Genomic DNA, 19,000 nt, shown 5'->3' on the forward strand with positions numbered 1-19,000 from the left:
CTCTGTTTGGGTGGAATTTGAACTCTGAGATCTAGAGTAGAATTATTAACAAAAAGTGCCTTTTCAGAAAGTGCCTCACACAAACCTAGTAACACCCCTCCAGTTGCATTCAGTGCAACAGCCAACCTAGCACCTTTCTCTCTAGCAATATAAAAACCCCACAAAATCCTCAATATCATAGAAGGCTTGAAGAGAGAGAAAAGGTTGATTCACTGACAAAACTAATGGGCTATTGAGTCAGTAGCCTTTGAGTCACAAAGTCAAGCTCAGTGAACATTCATTGAAACTGGTCATATCCCACAGCCCAAGATAGCCAGCAGTCACAGTGACAGAGCAAAAGGCAGATTGAGCACAGCTGTCCTCTCAAGTCCAAGTATAGCCTGGTGGGCAGGAAGGAAAATCAGAGCTGTTCCTGCCTGTTTAAAAGAGAGCATTTAGTTTTTGAGCCTGTCAGCAACATTCTTTTTGAACACATTATGTTCACTGACATGCCACCCTGACATTTTGTTTAGTAGTACAAAAAAAACCCAAAACCTAAAACAAGAGGTAAGGTTATAAAATCAAATATGATGTTTTCTGCATGTTAAAAGAAGTATTGCTTCCACAGAGACCTGGTGGCTCAAACAGCTGCAGTGCAGTGCCAGTACATGAAAACCAAAAAATGGAACTGACCTGGGTTTCACGGTTCAAGTGTGCCGTGGCAGGGATCCCGGCACGACTTCCAAATTCAAAGCTTGAATAAACACAGTTGTAGTTTCTTGAAGTGGATGCTTTTAATGCAATCTGAAAAGGGTGAGAGAAAGGGCATATTCCTGAAACCTATGTTTCTTAGGTAGAAATTCTGCCTGGAGAAGCCCAGCTCGTGACTGTTTGCTATTAAGACTGTACAGGAGAGAGGGAGCGTCTTTGAGTTCACATACTTAATGCTCAGTGGTGTGTTTGCAGAGTGGCAGGAAATAAACAATAGTGAGGAGGGGTTAACCAGAGACCTGCTGGCTAAAATCTATATGCCTGGAAACAGAAGAGAGAGGGCTGCAAGGTCAGATACAGTTCAATTGTTTCTAATAGGGGGAACTGCCACAGAGCTACCAGGTACAGACACACACTTATCAAAGGCTGTACCCGTTTTCCATCTCCCCCTAAACCAAAACAGCAGTTTTGCATGGTCGAGACAGTTTTTCTGAACTGACCTAGAATGTCCTCCTAATTCCCAAATACAGTGTCACTAGAAACCTATACAGTAAATAGAAGGAGAGGACAGAGAGATCAAATAAGCCACCTATTGCATGGTTCTCCATCACATCTAAAACTCCTCAATCACACCATAAGATGTGTTCTCCAACTTATTTTCTAAAACCGCTGTGTGGTTTATGAAATAATGCTCCCATTCTGCCATAACTGCATCAAGGGAACATCCACACAGACGGTCAGACGCAAGTAAAAATGTCTCTGAGCCTGACAGGAGATGGTAAAGGGAAAATCCCTTTACTTGGAGCCTCTACCAAAATTTCATCACTGCACCAAGTCCCAATTGACTCAGCAGGCAGGCAAGGGAAGTGCTTTGTGAAGCCACCAGCCACATATGCAGACAGAGGTGGGATTGGGCATGAAGCACAGCATGAGTCAGAGAGTCCAGATGTGGGGATGGCTTGAGAGGAAGAGGGACAGCAGCTGCCCACTATGCTTGGAAATGTGCAAAGGAAGAATGAGCTAAGCTATGCTTCCAAAGAGCTCATTCTGCTGCAAGATGTAAAGGATGCAGCAGACATGTTCCAGAAGATCCGTCACAAGCACTAACATTGGCAGAAATCAGATATGGTTGCAGATATTTTGCTTCAGCTTTTTGCTAGCAGCTTTTCTTAGAGAAAGAAACCTTTCTTAGAGAAAGACCTGGGGTACTGCCTCCCCCCTCCCCCCAAAAAACCCCAAAACCAAACCCAACTCCATTAACTGAATTGGTGGACAATGATATTGTGCAAACACCCAGTAGCAATGGCGAAACATACTGTAAAGCATAGAGTAGTACTGTGGTTGCATGCATTTTTGCATACAGAGATTTTATAGATGCTAACCGAAGCAATTTCATATCTCTAGATATTTACTCTATGCTTGTCAAATGAAATGGCATTTTTCATCCCATTTTGACTGGAAGAGAGAATAAAGTTGGTTTATAAATTGTTTAGAATTACTTGTTAAAGCTGTTGGCTTTTCTGTATCTGCTTGTAGGAGGGACAAGAGGGAAAAGACAAGTAATATGTTACACATAAAACCACAGTGGAGAAAAACAGAAAGCAAGCTTTGTTTTCAACAAATTTAAACTGTTCAAATGACAAGAATCAGTTGCTGTGGAAGCAGATCTGCAGCTGAATGAAACCTTTCACCTGTCCAACATATGAAATATTTATTATCTGAGGGTGACTAGAGATTAAATAAGCCAGACGTACAATGCAGAAAGCAGACCCTGGCTCATCACCTTCATGATTTTCACAGGTCCTGTTGCAGCCAGATTAGATTTTGCCATAGAGAAAGAGAAGCGGGCTCAATTGCAATATTGGGTGTAAGGAGAAATAAAACAAGAGGAAAGCAAATTTTTAACTTTGTATTTAATTTAACCAGGTTGGTGAACAAAATGATGATCCTCTACTCTGTTTAGTAAGGCTGAAAAATGTTATCATTTCCAATTAGAGAGAAGAGCCCACTCTCTCTTTAGATAATTATTTTTCCAATAAATTATTCTTGGCCGCTTGTTTCCCCATAAAAATTGCCTAGTGTTTTTGCCTTGTAGAAGTTGTTGGGTTGTTTCCCTTTTTTTTTTTACTTCCTTACTTTGTGTGGGTTGGACTTAATTTATTATAGGGCTGAGACTTGGCTGAGATCCAGACACAACAATCTGAAAAATGTTCATACTAAAATTCAGTGATGGGATTCCTTGTTCATTTTATCTCAGAGCCTCCCTGAAAATTCAGTCTTGCAATATGGAGCACAACTGATGCAAAAGTGGGTATGTAATCCAGGTCACTTTATTTTTCAGAAAAAGACTTTAGACATCTCTGTTGCTGTAGACACAACCCTGACCATGAACAAAAGCCAAAGCCATTATTTAAGAAAGTGATAATTTTGCATAGCTGCTTTCAGCAGTGAATCACTCTTGGAAATAACATTTTTGCCCTTTATCACATTCATTTCCCAGAAAATCTGGATTTCCAAGGCCTTTGGCATCCTTACTATAGCTAAACAGCTTTAATGTCTGCATTCTAAGACGCTGAAATTGTCTAAGCTAAGGGATAAAGATAAAAGTCTATTGTTATTAAATCATAAATGATACTATGATAAAGTCTATTTCTGCTAAGTCTGGTATGTGTGTGTGAAGTGACTGAGAAGTTGTACAGAGTTAACACACAACACCAAAATACGATCACTTCTTTCAGTTCATGCCATTTCCTTATCACGCTATACTTGGCAATCGCATGAAGATTTTAGCAGTAAATATTGGATCAGGTGACATAATTTCAAGTCAGATTTACAGGCTCTTGAGTGCTGCACAGGACTGATCCCACCCTAATAATTAAGATGGAAGTGAGGTATGAACAAGATGGGGAGGGGAAGAAGAACAACAGAAGAGAAGAGGCAACACAGTATCTGAGCAGTGCCACAGTACAAACTGTGCCGTCACGAAACCAATGCACATACTGCAGGAACCTGGGGATTCCTGGCTTCACAGTAGCAGATAACATTTATCTCTAGCCTCTTCCACAACACAATAGACTTTAAAATATTAATCAGTTCTCTCTTCCAGTTATACTCTTCTGGCACTAGTCCTGTGCCTTAAGAGAGTGCACCACTGATGTAGCAGGGCAGGAGACCTTTCCCACACCTAGCACATAATAGTTATACACTCTGCCTTCTCCTAGACTCAGCCTTCATTTTCATTGCTTCTGTGCAAATAACTTCCTCCACATCTGTTACAATCGCTTCGCCCTCTCACAGAGTGCTGTGCTTACACTTTCCCAAGTTTGCCAGAAGGAGATTGCTAGGTTCCAAGTGCACCAAAAAAGCACAGAACATGCCTTCTTTTCTGCCTTTCCATCTGCCTGGAATACCCTCCCTTCTTTCCCACCGTGGTACACCAAGTACCTTCCCTTTCTTTCAGAAAACTGAGAATCCATCTGTTCGGCAAGTTGCTCCATCTGCAACAACAGCAAGTCCAGTGATGTGCTGCCAATATTTCAACAAAGGGCTCCTCTAAACCCATTCCCCTGAGTCAGTAACACAGCCCACGTACCCAGGGTGGGGATGCTCGCAGACAGCAGGCGTGTGGAACTGGCGGGCTCTACTCATTTGGTTTTCCCATTTCAACAAAATGCTTTTCCATATCCAAGAAAAGAGGCAGCACCATTTGGCAAATACATTTCTGTTACATGCCTCCTACCAGAAGTGTTAATTCTTGGGTCCTGGGAAGAAAAAATAACAAACAAAAGAACCCACTTTGTTGAGACAGTTGCAGAGTGTGCACCTGGACAAAACACAAGGGATGACAGTGGTAGGGAGGGATCTAAATCCCTTTAAGGGACCCCTCAGGACCGTATCTGTGTAAAGCAAATTAGTAACAGGGCCCCAGTTACAAAGAAGGAAATCATGCCAAATTTTCCTTTCCGCGTGAGCTAGTGAAGAGCTGAGCCTTGCAAACGTGCCTGGTAAGTCTGAGGACAAGGGTGAGGGAAGATGGTTCAACATTTAAGGCAGGCAGTTTCTCAGAAGGAAAGTGTACAGCCCTTTTGCCATTCATACTTCTGTACCATGTGTGAATACATATCATACAGTTTGTAAACATAAATATATATATATGCTTATATGTATAAACGTGTGTGAATTAGACAGTTGCTTCTACAAACTTTGGCTGCTGCTTTTGTTTCAAAAGCTGTCCTGTCTCAGGCATTTTAGAAGTCCAGGCTCAATATTTTTCCATAGGTGGCTATACAGAAGTTGATACATGCAGGCCAGCATGCTCTGACTGCATGCACTTTGGATTGACCACTTTTCCTGTTGCTGTTTATTAGCTGCACAGTGTTAGATTTATGACAAGTTGCAGTCACAAAGAAATGGCCAGGCGTTAAATTACATTAAACTCCCAAAGTTTTCAAAGGTGACAATATAATATATTATTTGCTATTTTTTAAAAAATCAGCAGTTTTTAGGATGGTCTTCATAAAAAAATAGGAGAACACGCTGCTTTGGAACACTTGATCATCACCACTTCAAATCTCTTACCGTGATTGCTTTTCAAATAAGGAAAATTAAACCAAACCAAACAACCAAAAAAAACCCCAAACCCCAAAACAATCAACAAAAATAACCAACAAAAAACCAACAAAACCTTGGTCTCGACAACTCAGTGTTGAGTTCAGCAGATGACTTTTGTTGAGTTTGAAGATTAAAGAACACAAGATTAGCAGGAGTGGTTGCCATCATAGAGTTTAGTTCAATAGTATTAAAAAAAATAAATGTACAAATTATAACACTAAATAATCTCTATTTATATGCCAGAAAACAATTTAAAAAGTATGTTCTGGTTTTGTCTACTTTGGCTGCCTCATAAATAGCAAATTGTCAAGTCTCTTACCTAAAAATTCAGGCAATGCTAGTGTGCTTGCCCTGTAATGAGTTCTTCCAGAAAGAAATCCTGATCTTTATCTAGAAGAGCACATCAGCACATTTTGGAGATCACCCATCTATAGCAGAACACTTTGGAACATGTTTATGTTTAAAGCATTTGCTGAGCAGGCAGAGCTTAGGCATGTGCTCAGTCAATCTGTTGAGCTGCGGCCTGTTTTAGGCTCCCACAAGGTGCTCAGCCATGCTCGGAGCCACCCTGCACAGCTACCCTGCTGGCTCCAACACCACGGGTCCTCCATAAAAGAGCTCTAAAGACCACGCCATATGAAAATAACAAAAGGCGAGTGCAGCCCAAATCAAAACATCACTGGGAACCCTCCTTTCAAGCCAGGAAAGACAAAAACTTTTGAAGCAGAGGGCTGCTGTGGTCCAGGAGGGCTGGAGCAATGCTGACCCAAGGCATGGACATACAGAGCCCCAGAAATTCCACCAACTAAATTGCTAAGGCATGATAGCATGGGTGGAACACACAGATCATTCTCTGCTTTTTGCAGACAAGATGAAAAAAATGAGGTGCAGACAAGAACCCCAAAAGTTACCTACTAAAAATCTGCTAAAGAAAAGCTATGACAGGAGTTTGAAATTAATCCAGATCTGCTGAATTCAACTGTGATTCTCCAGCCATCAGAGCAGCCAGCCTCCTGGCTTTGAAAGAAGCATCCAAATCATAATTACATTTCCATCATGTCAGCAAGGCAAGGAAATAAAAATGCTTTGGAAAAAATTGTCCAAGTTATTTGTCACAATGGAGATGAGCTGAACCAGTTAAGGTAGGGTAGAGAGTTTGACACTCATAGGAGCATTTTCCTCTTCCAAATAGGTGCATGTTAATTGCCTTCTCGTTTTTCTCTATTTTCTTCAAATCTCTTATAATCCCAGTAACGTGTCCAGCCCACTTTCACTTAGATTTGATCTTGGCAAAGTATTTTATCAGTCTTCTCCCTAATCTGTGCTCCCAAAGTGATTGCACGGAAAGTCAGCTCATTTTCCCAGAGTGAGTTCTTTATAATCTATACAGCTCTCCCCTGTTTAAATCATATGAACAAGAATACAACATCCCATACAAAAAGGTCACTTTTCCTTTTGGAAAAAAATGTTCCTGTCCTCACAAGTATATGAATGAGCAGGAACAAAAAGCCACCAGCCCTAACTTGAAACCAGAGGGGTTATGTTAGGCCATAAGGAGTCCAATAAGTTTGTGAGTGGGATGGTTTATACCATACCATGACTTTGAAACACTGTATTTTCAGGCTTGTAAAGAGATATCCATCATACAAGCCAAGTTGGGAACTACATGAGAGAAACTAGCTGGGCTGTGTTTCCTCCAGCATTCATACTTCAGCTCTCCTCTTCTATGTGTGTCTGCTACTGTGCCACTTTTTGGCCTTAGTGCACCTTGTGTCCACTAATCCCCTCGTGGTTCTTCTCTCCATGGATGCCACAGCCCTCTGCAGGAACTAAACCTGATTATCTAGTCATGAGTTTCTACTGGGCTACCACCGCGTCATCTTCCTTTGCAAATGCTGCTTGCAAAGAGGAGGGAAGATGTTATTGAAATGCATGAGTGGAACTATCTACTATCAAAAATTCTATACTATCTACTATCTATCAAAATTCTGTGGCGATCATGTTAGTCTGGTCCTTTAAGCTTACCACAAGCTTCCAAACTGAGAACATAAGTGCTGATGACAGGAGCAAGTCAGTGACACAAGAAATAAATACCCCAGTGTGAGCTCTGACAACTAAAGAACGTCAAACTTCTTCTCTCTTACCTTCCTCTCTCTCAGAAAAGACCTATTTCCCAAAGGACAGACTTGTTTCCAAAAGCACACATTAGCACTGAAGCTGGACATCAACACTGCATGCCATTAAAGTGTTGGCTGCACAATTTCATCTCCAACACACACCTGAAGGACCCATCCTCCTCATTTTTTTCTACAGTCCTTGAGTATCCCAGCACTCCAATGCAGTACCATTCCATCAAGCCTATATAAACTGTCTCCTAACAAATACAGGTATGTATGTGCACACATGCATGTACTAATGGAGCAACCAACCAACCAGCAAGCCAACACTGCATATTTATACTTAGCCTCCAACTTGCTCAGTATCCTACTTTAAATTATCTCTCTTCAAATATTTTCTTCACATTCCCTCAAACTTTTTTACTGCTTTCACTCTGTGTACAGCTGCTTCTTCATGAGGGAATTTTGTTGCTCAGTTAACTATCACATTAATCAGGTGAATATGTCTCCCTAGTATATCTAAGAATTGCTCATTAAATCAGGTCTCCAGTACTGTTGAAAAATAATTAAAAACCTGTTTCCAATAAACAAGCTATAAAGGCATTAAGGACAAAATAGTGCATAGGAAATGTATTAGAAACACAGGGAAAGAAAATTCTGACCAGGCACAGGCTGACCAGATTTAGCTGAATACTGCCATAATTGCTCATAGTGTCAGGCTAATAGTAAAAAGAAAGTTATAAATATTCACTTCAAATTAACAATGAATGTATTGTGGCTGAACACAAGCTCCTTTTATGCTTGCTTCCTACAAAGAGTCATGTAAAGCAAATTCAAAGCTTCTATGCTGCACTGTTTGTTTCCAGAATAGGAAGTATAATTGGTATGGGATTTACACAGCTTGACAAAGCAAGGGAGGCCAGGCTCCCAAAATCTTTTGGATCCAGCACACAAAGTTAATTAAACAAACTGTAAAGGAACTGCACCCATTCCCTGCAACTTCTTCATCTAGCACCGTGCACGAGGATACCTAATTACAGTTTGTCAGCAACTGAGGTGATGACAGAAATCTGCCATCAGGCAATTCAAACCAATATAAACTAGAGGCAATAATACTTCCATTGAGAGAACAAGACACTAAATTTGTTAAGTAAGTGATTCACTTTGCTTTAATTGCTACACACAAGGTACAATGACACAGTAAGATCTCAGTGACCAGATAAAATATGTCATCTTCTCCCCACCCAATGAACCGTGCAGTGCTGAACAGACGGGTCACCTTTCCCTATCTGCATTAGAGAAGAACATTGAATTGGAAAAGATTTAAAATTTATTTTTTAAATTGAGCCATTTTAAATCAGCTTCAAGTCAATCACCCCATCTCCAAGTCAGCCACTGATGGCAGAGGCAACTTAGCAATAATGAGCATTTATATTTTGCAATTCTTCTCTATGTGTTTAGTTAGGATTGTGGTGGTTAATCTACTGTCCCACTTAATTAAATACTGTTAAAATTATACTTGAAGCTTTGTCTCATATCTTGCTAGCACAATTACAACCTAGAAGTCTCCATTTTACATCAATCACTAATTTGCTCTCCGGCAGTGTAATTTCTTGTTACAAAGCATACATCTCTAACAACTCAATGCGTGCTGAGTGCTCCTAACACCACAGCAGCCACTCACCGTGGTGAAACTGTGGCCCCAGAATAAAGCTTCAGTAGCTGTGTTCCTCCTGAAAGCCACAGTGTTGGACCCCAGAAGGAATCCCATGGCAGGTGGCAGAAGTCATATAACTACACTATAAGCATAGAGATTTGGAAGGGTACTCCTGAACCATGAGTGTGCTGAGGAGGTGTGTGCTGAGGAGACATGATCATCTTGCAGTGCAGCTGGAGAACAAGCAGTGGAACCAATTTAACTCTATAGAAAAGCAATGACCAGACAATAGAGAGATGATTATCAAATAGAAAAAAAATTGGATAAAACCTCACACTTGCTATAGCTGAACTTCCCCCATCCTCTAGAAAGCAGATACTTCCTGTAAAATAGCAGAAAGAAAAGGGAAAGGAGGACAGCCTGACAAGCAAACCAGGGATAGAAGTGAGATATTTATCTTGATTTTGTATCTGAGTGCTCTTCATACGTTTCTGCAAGGTTTAGCTCTGCATTGCAAGCTTACTCGACATTTACTTGACAGTAATTTCCCAGCCACACTGTGCATTAAATTAGATGGTGTTTTCCTGGGTATTGTTTCATGTCTGCACTTCATGTGTAAAGATTCTCTCTGCTGACTTTTGTGCAACACTTGCCTCTTCGGGAGGCATACACATCTACACAGCATTGCTTAAACACACACAGAGCATATGCTTGTGTGTAACCAAAAGCTTGCACGAGTGCATCTCTTCTGAATTTTGCTGTTCATTAATATGGGGCAAAAAAGCCTTTCAAAGGGAACCTAAATCCTCTGCTTTTGGAAATCAATTGTGTCTTAATGAATAAGTGTCAATCATCATCTATCCTAACAGCAATATCTTGAGAATATTGTAATTCTCTGCAATGGTTCCTTGGAGATTAAAGCATATAGATACTTAGGGTATTAGATATTTCTAAGAAAAATAATTAATTGTGCCTATTTTTTGCTCAACAAGTATGCAGTAGAAAAACAATTGAAAATTAAATAAAATTTAAACCAGTCCTTGCCCGAGAGTAACCTGTGTGTGTAAAAGATCAATGTTTTTGTCATGAAAATGCTTTAGGAAACTTTCGTGGAAGAAGACAAATTGTTTTAGTATCTCAAAAATTACAATCTTGGCTGCTTACCATTAAACTATACAATACATTTTGGATTGTGAAGCCAAAGCTTTATTCCTCAAAAGCTTTATTCAGCAGCCAAGAAAGCCAATGTTCAGAAAGTAAGAGTGAAACCTAGCTGATTTGGTAACAATTATTTCACTGTCTTTTATAAGCTTACAATGGTCTGTATATTGTACTGATAAACAGCCCTTGCTGGCTAAATAAATAAAACTGATGAAATCCATCTGGCCTTTACTGTACGTGTTTCTTGCAACAAACATCAGTTTTCACAGGATTTCTTTCCTTTTTCCCAGGAAGGCAGAACTGTGCAAGACCTGTCCCAAAGGAAAAGGAAAAAAACTACTAGTTGTGAAGCCAGATGTTTCAACAGCAACCGTAAGATGATGTGTAAGATGAAAAAACATACAGACGGTATTTATGTTAAACTATCCTGGTTCTGTGCTAGTTTCTACTCTGTTTTTCAGAGAAGGACAGAAACATTTATTCAGCTATAACTAGCTTTAGAAAAAAATGCAGACTTCCTTTTCAGTTTAAAGTTTTTCACCCTCATTCACTTCACAGGTTGTTTTATATCTAGAAGCAATGCTACTGGAGTGTCTGCCATGGTTGCAACCCAGTCAAATTTACTGACTTAAGGAAGTTTCATCTTTTTCTTATTTTCCTTGATAAGACATATCTATCCTATTTCCAGACTTTTATTATAGAACAGATATATTGAAGTCCATTCAGCTGGTTTGGGCTGGGATAGAGTTAATTTTCTTCACAGTAGCTGGTCGGGGGCTGTGTTGTGAACCTGTGCTGAGAACAGTGTTGATAACACAGGGATGTGTTTGTTACAACTGAGCAGTGCTGACACTGAGTCAGGGCCCTTTCTGCCTCTCACCCCAATGGAGAGAGGGCTGGGGGTGTGCAAGGAGCTGGGAGGAGACACAGCCTGGACAGCTGATCCCAACTGACCAAAGGGGAATCCTGTAACATACGGGTGTCATGCTCAGCATATAAAGCTGGGGGAAGGAGAAGGAAGCGGGGAATGTTTGGAGTGATGGAGTTTGTCTTTCCAAATCACCATTACATGTGGTGGAGCCCTGCTTTCCTGGGGATGGCTAAACACCTGCCTGCCCATGGGAAGTGGTGAATGGATTCCTTGTTTGGCTTTTCTTGTGTGCTTGGCTTTTGCTTTACCTGTTAAACTGCCTTTATCTCAGCCCAGGGTTTTCTCACTTTAACCCTTCATTATTCTCTCCCCCAGGCCACTGGGAGAGGGAGTGAGGGGATGTCTGGGGATTAGCTGCAAGACAGAGTTAAAACACAGCATCTATATAAGATCTAGTGTTCATATTCTATATGCACACATTCCATAAACATATTCCATCCATTGCTGTATTATACTATTAAATACATTGTGTGTTAAATAAGAGATCATTCTTCCATGCTATAAGAAATTCTGACATACAAAGTCTGTTTAACCACCCTAAATCAAGCCAAATTTATTGACCAGAATTTCAGTTCATTATATATTTCATGTTGCAACTTTTAAAAAATTTTATAAATTCTCTACTTAAAAATGGAAAAAAATATCTCAAGTAGAAATGTGTAACTTCTTAATTTGCAAAAGCACACTTGGATTATTTCATCGAAAAATTGCTTAAAACATAATTGTATTTCAAACAGAGCCAGTTATAATTCTCAGTTTTTGACAAGAATTTTTAAAAGTCTTGACTTTAATAACTTCAAAAGGAAAATATTCTGAGGCAAAAGTATTGCAAAAGCACACTGTGCAAAAGACATACATCCACTAAGATGCAGATTATTAGAAACAGAAAGAAAAGATGCTAATATTTATGTGGGAAAGCAGACCTATCTGTGGTAATAATTACATTTATTAGACTTGATTTTATTTTCAGATGAAAGCAGGCATGTTTTACTATTCCAAACAACCACAGAACACTTTTATTTTTTTTGTTCATTAAAAAGAAAGGAGAGGAAAACACTGCAAATGAATCTTGTTCGTGGATACAGATATCTCAGCTCATAAGAGCAGTGAGCTCTCAGCACATGTTTTCTACTGGGTATTATAAACCAAATATATAAAATGCATGGTTCCAGAGAGAAATACATGATTTTGCAGTTCATTGAATCCTTTCTTTAGCAACCTTTCCATTTCTCATTTCTGTAAGTAAATGAGAGCAAACCCAGTAGGTTCTGAAAAGAGACAGAATATTTCCCCTTTATTTAAGAGTTAGATGAAAAGAGCAAACTACACAAAAAGAACAGAATTCATAGAAGCACAGAACATAGGCTGGGGGCATCTTTGGCAGTCACTTGGCGCAATCCCCTGCTTTAGGTGTGACCAAGTCAGATCTGGTTGCTCAAGACTGTCAGGTTTGAATATCTCCAAGTGCAACCTGCTCTGATGCTTGACTACATTACTGTGATTTGGTTTTTTGGTTGGGGTTTTTTTCCCCTAGTATCCAAGCGGGATTTCCCACATTGCAACTTGTGTCCATTCCCTCTCCTATCACATTCCCCTTACAAGAAAGATCTGGTTATATCTTCCTTATATCCACAATAGACAGCTGAGGACAACATTTAGGTTCTGAAGATAACATTTATGTCTCTCCTCAAAATTTTTTTCCTCAAAACCTTTTGTGGCAAAGGTATTGCAAAAGCATGCGGTGCAGAAGACATACCTCCACTAATGTGCTGTAAGATAGCAGCAGAAGATAACAAACAATGCCAAACAGGCTCAGTGGTCTCAGTTCCATTGTGCGTTATCATATGCTCTGTCAACACTCAAGAAATCGCTAAAGGGTTTGTTACGAAGATAAAACATACAGGTGATGTCCAAACAGTGGGCAAGCCAGCTGACAGATCGTCATCTACTTCAAAGGACTTTTGATCAAGTCCTTGTTTCACATGTGCACTTGAATGAACAATAAGAAAGGCAGGAGGAGGGGAAAGATTAGGTATATCGCAGAGCTGTTTAGTTCAGGTATCTCTGCTTTCAGTTGAAAGATTTTTTCATAATTGGAATTTAAGCACCTCAGTCCTTATGATATCAGACATTATACACTGATGTCTTCAGAAATAAGTATCTCAATGTCCTAGCACATAATTTGGTTTAAGATGAAATGGTATATTACATCTATCTGTTCTACAGCAGGAGTGGAAATCTTTAGATTTAATTTGCCAAGTGTTTTGTTCTTTCCTGGTTACTGCACCCAGTGACCAAAGTACAGTGTGTACAAATAGCTGGTAAGTTGGAGAGAGCACATTGTCACATTGCTGGCAAAGCACTGATCATTGAGTTCTTATTAAAGTTCTAAAGTTTAGTCACATCTTAACTTTCAGATTTCAGCACAGAAATTCATCTATATCTCTGTGTACCTTTATTCTCTGACATTCATGATTTCCCTTGAGACTATAAGGAAAAAGAAGCTGTTTATGCACACCTCAGATCCAGAAATTGATTCACTTTCCAAACAGAAACATGAACCAACAGGATAGTGAAATTGTGAATCACATATTCTGTGGCTTTAAGGCAAGCTGATAGAGTCATAAAATGAAGTTCCCTGGAGACACTGAAACCCAGCAGAGCACATTAGAGAATATTTTCTGAATAATTTGTTATTTTTTGTCCAATGCAATACATATTTTGAGTCAAAATAGAATAACACGATTATTTCTGTCATCACCACATACTGATTTGACTGCATTTTAAAAAGTCAGCTACCAAATAGAGAATTTGCAAATATTCCTTCAAAAACAACATAAAGCCTCCCACCACTAAGCCAACTCCAAGCTTCTCTGTTCCCATTCCTCTCAAGCAAGAAGTGCATTCACTTGCTATTAGATATGAAGTGGCTGTAAGTCATTAGTATTTCACTTTTTCAAGGATCTTATTTTCTCCCCAGTGTTTTTGAGGGCAGCCAGCCAGCAACATTTGCTGTATATGACAGACATCTGCAAGAAATGCAAACCCATACAAAACTCCAGCTTTCAGACAACTCAAGCTAAATTACTAACTTGAAGTTTCAATATAAGCCTGCTGCTGTATGCAGCAAAGACACAGCACAAATAAAGGCAATCTTCTGTCCTAGAGATCATATTAGACACAACTAAAACAAGCTGCTGTTCTTGAAAGAGGAAGTTCTCATCTGCTGATTTCTCTATTTCTTTTACTAATAATTCCTTGAGTTTGTTGCACCTCTGCAATACTGTGATGGAGTGAAATTTTGACTAGTAAAACATTTGAAAGTCTCCTGCAAAAAGGAGGAGGTTCTTCTGTTATTTTGATACATTTAGATACAATGAGGGATATAAAGTGGATTTATTTGAATTTTAGGAAGCAGAGGGTCTGGCACTTGGGACATGGAGATGACAACAGAAAAGGTGCTTTGTGCTCTGTATTATCCTCTCTGGACTAAGTAAATGAGAAGATCTCATAAACTGCCAGATCAAAAGGGAGATAACGCCTTGAAAGTAAGATAGAAAAGTCTTCATTTGATTTCTCAGGAAGAGATCTTCCAGTCAAACAGGAAGTTTCCAGAAGGCTGAGAGATGTAACTATAGTACTGCCATCTTTAGCTGGCTTTAAATGACAGACATATTCATAGCCTTCTAAAAGCTCTTAAGATCTTTCTTAGTGAAGGCCGATGAACTTGAAATTATTTTGAAACAACTGGCTTTATGGCAAAATTGACCCTGGAATTTGTCTGTAGCAGACTCTGTTCTTTGTGTAGACAGAAATTTAAAGCTGACACACAGAGAGCATACCAAGGCAAGTCAGGGAAAGGAATACACTCAGAAAGATTGCTGACCAGAGACAGAATGCAAACCAGAAACATGGCACTGGATGACACAAAACAAACTAAGCAAGAAGAAATAAAACTGTGAGTTAAAACTGCAGAAATAAAGCAGATGCTCCACAAACAAATGAGGTTACTGATGCCGGAGGTATAGAGGGAGGTTCCCATGTCTTATGGGAGTTCAGCTGAAAAATGGAGCGGGAGGAGGACAAATCCCAAATGAGATGTGAGAATGATGAGAGAAGAAGGACACAAGTGCAAAAGCAAAGAGAGAAGAAAATGTTGATAAAACTGGAATAAAATTAAAGTGAGGTGCTTCTGAATACTATTACAATTATTATACAAATTACATCCACCATTTAGATATTTAAAGAAGAATTGTACTATTGAAAATAATATAAAACTGTCAAGGTGCTCCACAAACACAAGCTTGGGTAATGTACCTGCCCTGCAACATTTACCATCAATCTGAACTTGGTAAATTTCATCCATTCAGTCATAAATAACTGCCCAAAACCTCTGCCAGATCGGCATTATTTCCAAAATTCAGCTATATTTACACACCCACAGTTACCAACTGACAAGTCATATATGAGGGAAATTGCCTCCCTCTAAAAAAGAGCTGCTGTCAGAGCTGCTCTGTTCCACATGGAAATAATTCAAAGGAGTTGTCATGAAAGAGCAGCTATACCCAGAATAGTTACCACAACAGACATTTTTACTCAGCACCTATTGCAGTATTTTTACACTACTTTTGTTCAACTGCTGAGTTAAGTAGCAAAGATAAGTTTTCTTTTTTTATTTTTTAAACTCCTCATAAATTCATGAAGCTTATAGAAATTTAAAAAAAAAGAAAAAAAGAGATTGAAAGATCCAGCTAGTGTTTTTAAGGTAAAACTTCAAACACAGGCAGGTAGACATTGCCCAGAGATGGGCCCTGTGTACTTTATTAGTTCTTGATAAGCACTGTCAGTGTCTGGAATGGTGGGGATGAGATAAGCGGTCTCACCCTATGTCTTGGTGCTGCAAATCTGGTGGGGAAGGGTATGAAATGCCTCACATTTCAGTAGCTGCCATCTTCACACCTAATTCTGGCAACAACTGCAGCTCCTCCACTGGGAGGGACATCTGTATTTTCTTTTTCTGAATCTTTTTTTCCTTTTCCTCCTTCAGAGCACCAAGAAGTTGAGGAGACATCATTGGAGATGAATAGAGAGGGCAGACTGCCTGTTATGAGCTGGAGTGATAATATGATGCTGGATGGGGAGAAGTCTGCAAGCTCCAGGAGATGTGAGCTCTGAGACTCGTATCCTAAAGAAAGGAGATTGCAGGGGGAGAGGGATTTTCTAGGAGGAAAAGAGCACTCACTAATCATAGAATGGCTTGGGTTGGAAGGTACCTTAAAGAACATCTAGTTGCAACCTCACTGCCATGGGCAGTGCCACCTTCCCCTAGACCAGGTTGCTGAAAGCTCCATCCAACCTGGCCTTGAACACTTCCTGGGATGGGGCATCCACAGCTTCTCTGCACAACCTGTTGCAGTGCCTGCTACAGCCTCCTGCACCTCCCCCCAGTCCCACTGTCTCTGCAGAGCTCCTCACTCCTTTTCCCCAACTGCTCTTAGAGAATCGATGGGGCAAGGTGGCTTTCTCCACACAGAGCTGACCTCTTGTCTGTCTAGGATATCTCCTGTAGCTTAGCTATTATCTCAAACCACTTTCCCTTGTTCTCTGCATGCTAAGCTCACCCTGCTACTGCAGAGCCTCAGGCTCTGTCTACAGAGGCAGAAAACCTTGCACTGGTCCCTCCTAGACTTGAACATCTGAACAGCACATGCGTCCCTCTTGTGACATGTGTCACCTCTTCAGCTGGGCAAAGGGACACGAGAAGGCAATGTGTCCTCACATCTAGTTTTCAAGCCCTTGCAGTGACATGCCAGTGGGAATGGGGGGTACATAAAATATAGTTATACGACCCAAAAAGGCACTTTATGCTTTCATTTTTTCAGTGTAAATCCTGAGTGGAAATTTCTGCAGTTTTGCTTTGAAGGTAATTTAAGTAACTGCTTCATTCCCTAATCTAAGAAAAGGGAGTACCATAAATGTCACAGTAATTTCAGTTACTTACAAAAACATTTGTAGAGATTTTAGTATTATCTCCTATATGTGAGCAGTATTGCCCTAAGTAAGTGAATCCATAAAGAACAGGTTTTATTGTAAGGTAGTATTAACCTTGGTGAAATAATCAGTACTCCTGAAATCTCTGGTTTGGTTGACATAGATACTTGTTCCAGTTAAACCTAAGATAAAAAGATGATATGCAGCATTGAAGACAACTTATGAATTTGGGATAGTTAATGAATTTTGGATTCACTGAAAACATTACAATGAAATGAAATATAATACTTCCTTATGTGCCAAATATTCTGTCTGGTTTTGTTTGGTTCACATTACAACACAAAATTCAGGTATCCATTCTTTTCAAAGCAGCAACTCCCAATTTCAGATAGCAAGCATGAATAACTGATGTTATACCTATATATATAAATAGACACGCCAGCCTTTGGACTGTGTTGTGCCACAAGTTATTACAGCTGTAAAACAGGCTGGATGAACTTGAAAAGAAAATATGGACAGAAATCCTGCTTTGCTGAACAGCATGCCCAGTAATGATCTCAGCTCTTAACAGGATGACAGAATTCACAGGATCTGCAAAATTCCACCCCGCTGTATCAAAGTAGGTTTCCTTTTCCCTCTTACAATTTTTTAGACTTGGGACCATCACTCAATGGGTTTGAGGACTCCCAGTTCACATCCTTGTTATACAGGCAGTCAGGGTGGGAGAAAAGAGGGAAGACAAACTTAGTTAATTTATCCTAGGCTGGCACCCCTCCTTCTGCAAAGCATCCAGCGCCTGCCTTGGCTCACTCTCACAGGTTTCCTGAGCCGTGATAGAATGATATGGACATAATCCTTGGCATTTTGTCACTGGTGCCCAAAATGTTCTCAGCAGCAACAGTGAGTATTGTCCAACATAATCAGACATTGAATAATGTGAAGCTAAAATAAGACACAGGGAACAAACAATAATAGCCAAGGCTCCCCTCCACAAATGGATCCAATCCACAAACTGAACCAGATGTACAAATGCTCTCACAACCAGCACCATGCATTAAATCCACATCCTCCTACCCAGGGCTCTGCTGTGTGTTTGGCAGTCTCTTCCCAAATGTTTATCACCCTTGTTCATTTTCTCCTTCAAATGACTGCTAATAATGAGAAGCAAACATGCCTGTTGGGGTCCCTTCCCCCTGCCATGTGGTCCTGGGAGAGGGGCCCTGGGAGGGAGGCACGGGGTTTCCCTAGCCCTTGGTCAGCCTCGTTCCCCATTGGTTGTTTGGTGTTCCCCTGCCTGGGGAAGGACCCTTGGGTCCCCTGATTGCAGCAGTTTTCCTCGGGATCCCCGGCCATGTGGCTGGAGAAATAAACATCTCTCTGAAACATCTATCAAGAATCGGTCCAGGTATATTTCCTTTCCACGGGCCTCATTGTCTGATACACGTGTTGCAGTATCTCCACTGTAACAAATGGTAGAGAATTGTGAGCAGAACGATCCCCGATCCCTAAGGACAGCGACTGATTTGTGAGTAAACTCTGGATTTCTCTTCTAGTTTTTGTTTTGCTATTCCATCTCTAAACTATGGAGGAACCATGGAAAGACTCTTGGCTCTCAGAGCCGCATATGGACATTTATCTTAAACTTGAAAAGATTCTTGAACAACGATTTGTAAATTTTAGCTTAATTCAAGCTCAAAAGGAACTGAAACATTTCCTTTCATGGTTGTTTAAGAACTTTTTCTACGTTTCTTGGGATTTGATTCTTACCAAAGACTTTTGGAAGACTATTTGGACACAGTTAATTTCTGAGTCAAAATATATGCCGATGGAAGAATATTTTCG

General features: G+C 40.1%; 1 protein-coding gene across 9 annotated transcripts in view; it reads right to left on the bottom strand.

Annotated features, from left to right (window-relative positions):
- ENOX1 (ecto-NOX disulfide-thiol exchanger 1) overlaps nucleotides 1-19,000 on the bottom strand; it is a 289,993-nt gene that overhangs the window by 151,292 nt on the left and 119,701 nt on the right. For 5 of the 9 annotated variants that reach the window (XM_017733589.1, XM_017733588.1, XM_017733579.1 and 2 more), the window contains one exon: nucleotides 673-783. The exons of 2 other annotated variants lie outside the window; for them this stretch is intronic. The gene's annotated coding sequence lies outside the window, so the exon portion shown is untranslated. Of the gene's footprint in view, nucleotides 1-672; nucleotides 784-4,282; nucleotides 4,452-19,000 lie in introns of all 9 variants that reach the window. 2 more of the 9 variants (XM_017733580.1, XM_017733584.1) reach the window with 2 other exon arrangements.

Source organism: Corvus brachyrhynchos, unplaced genomic scaffold (assembly GCF_000691975.1).
Source record: "Corvus brachyrhynchos isolate BGI_N302 unplaced genomic scaffold, ASM69197v1 scaffold202, whole genome shotgun sequence".
Classification (NCBI taxonomy): domain Eukaryota; kingdom Metazoa; phylum Chordata; class Aves; order Passeriformes; family Corvidae; genus Corvus; species Corvus brachyrhynchos.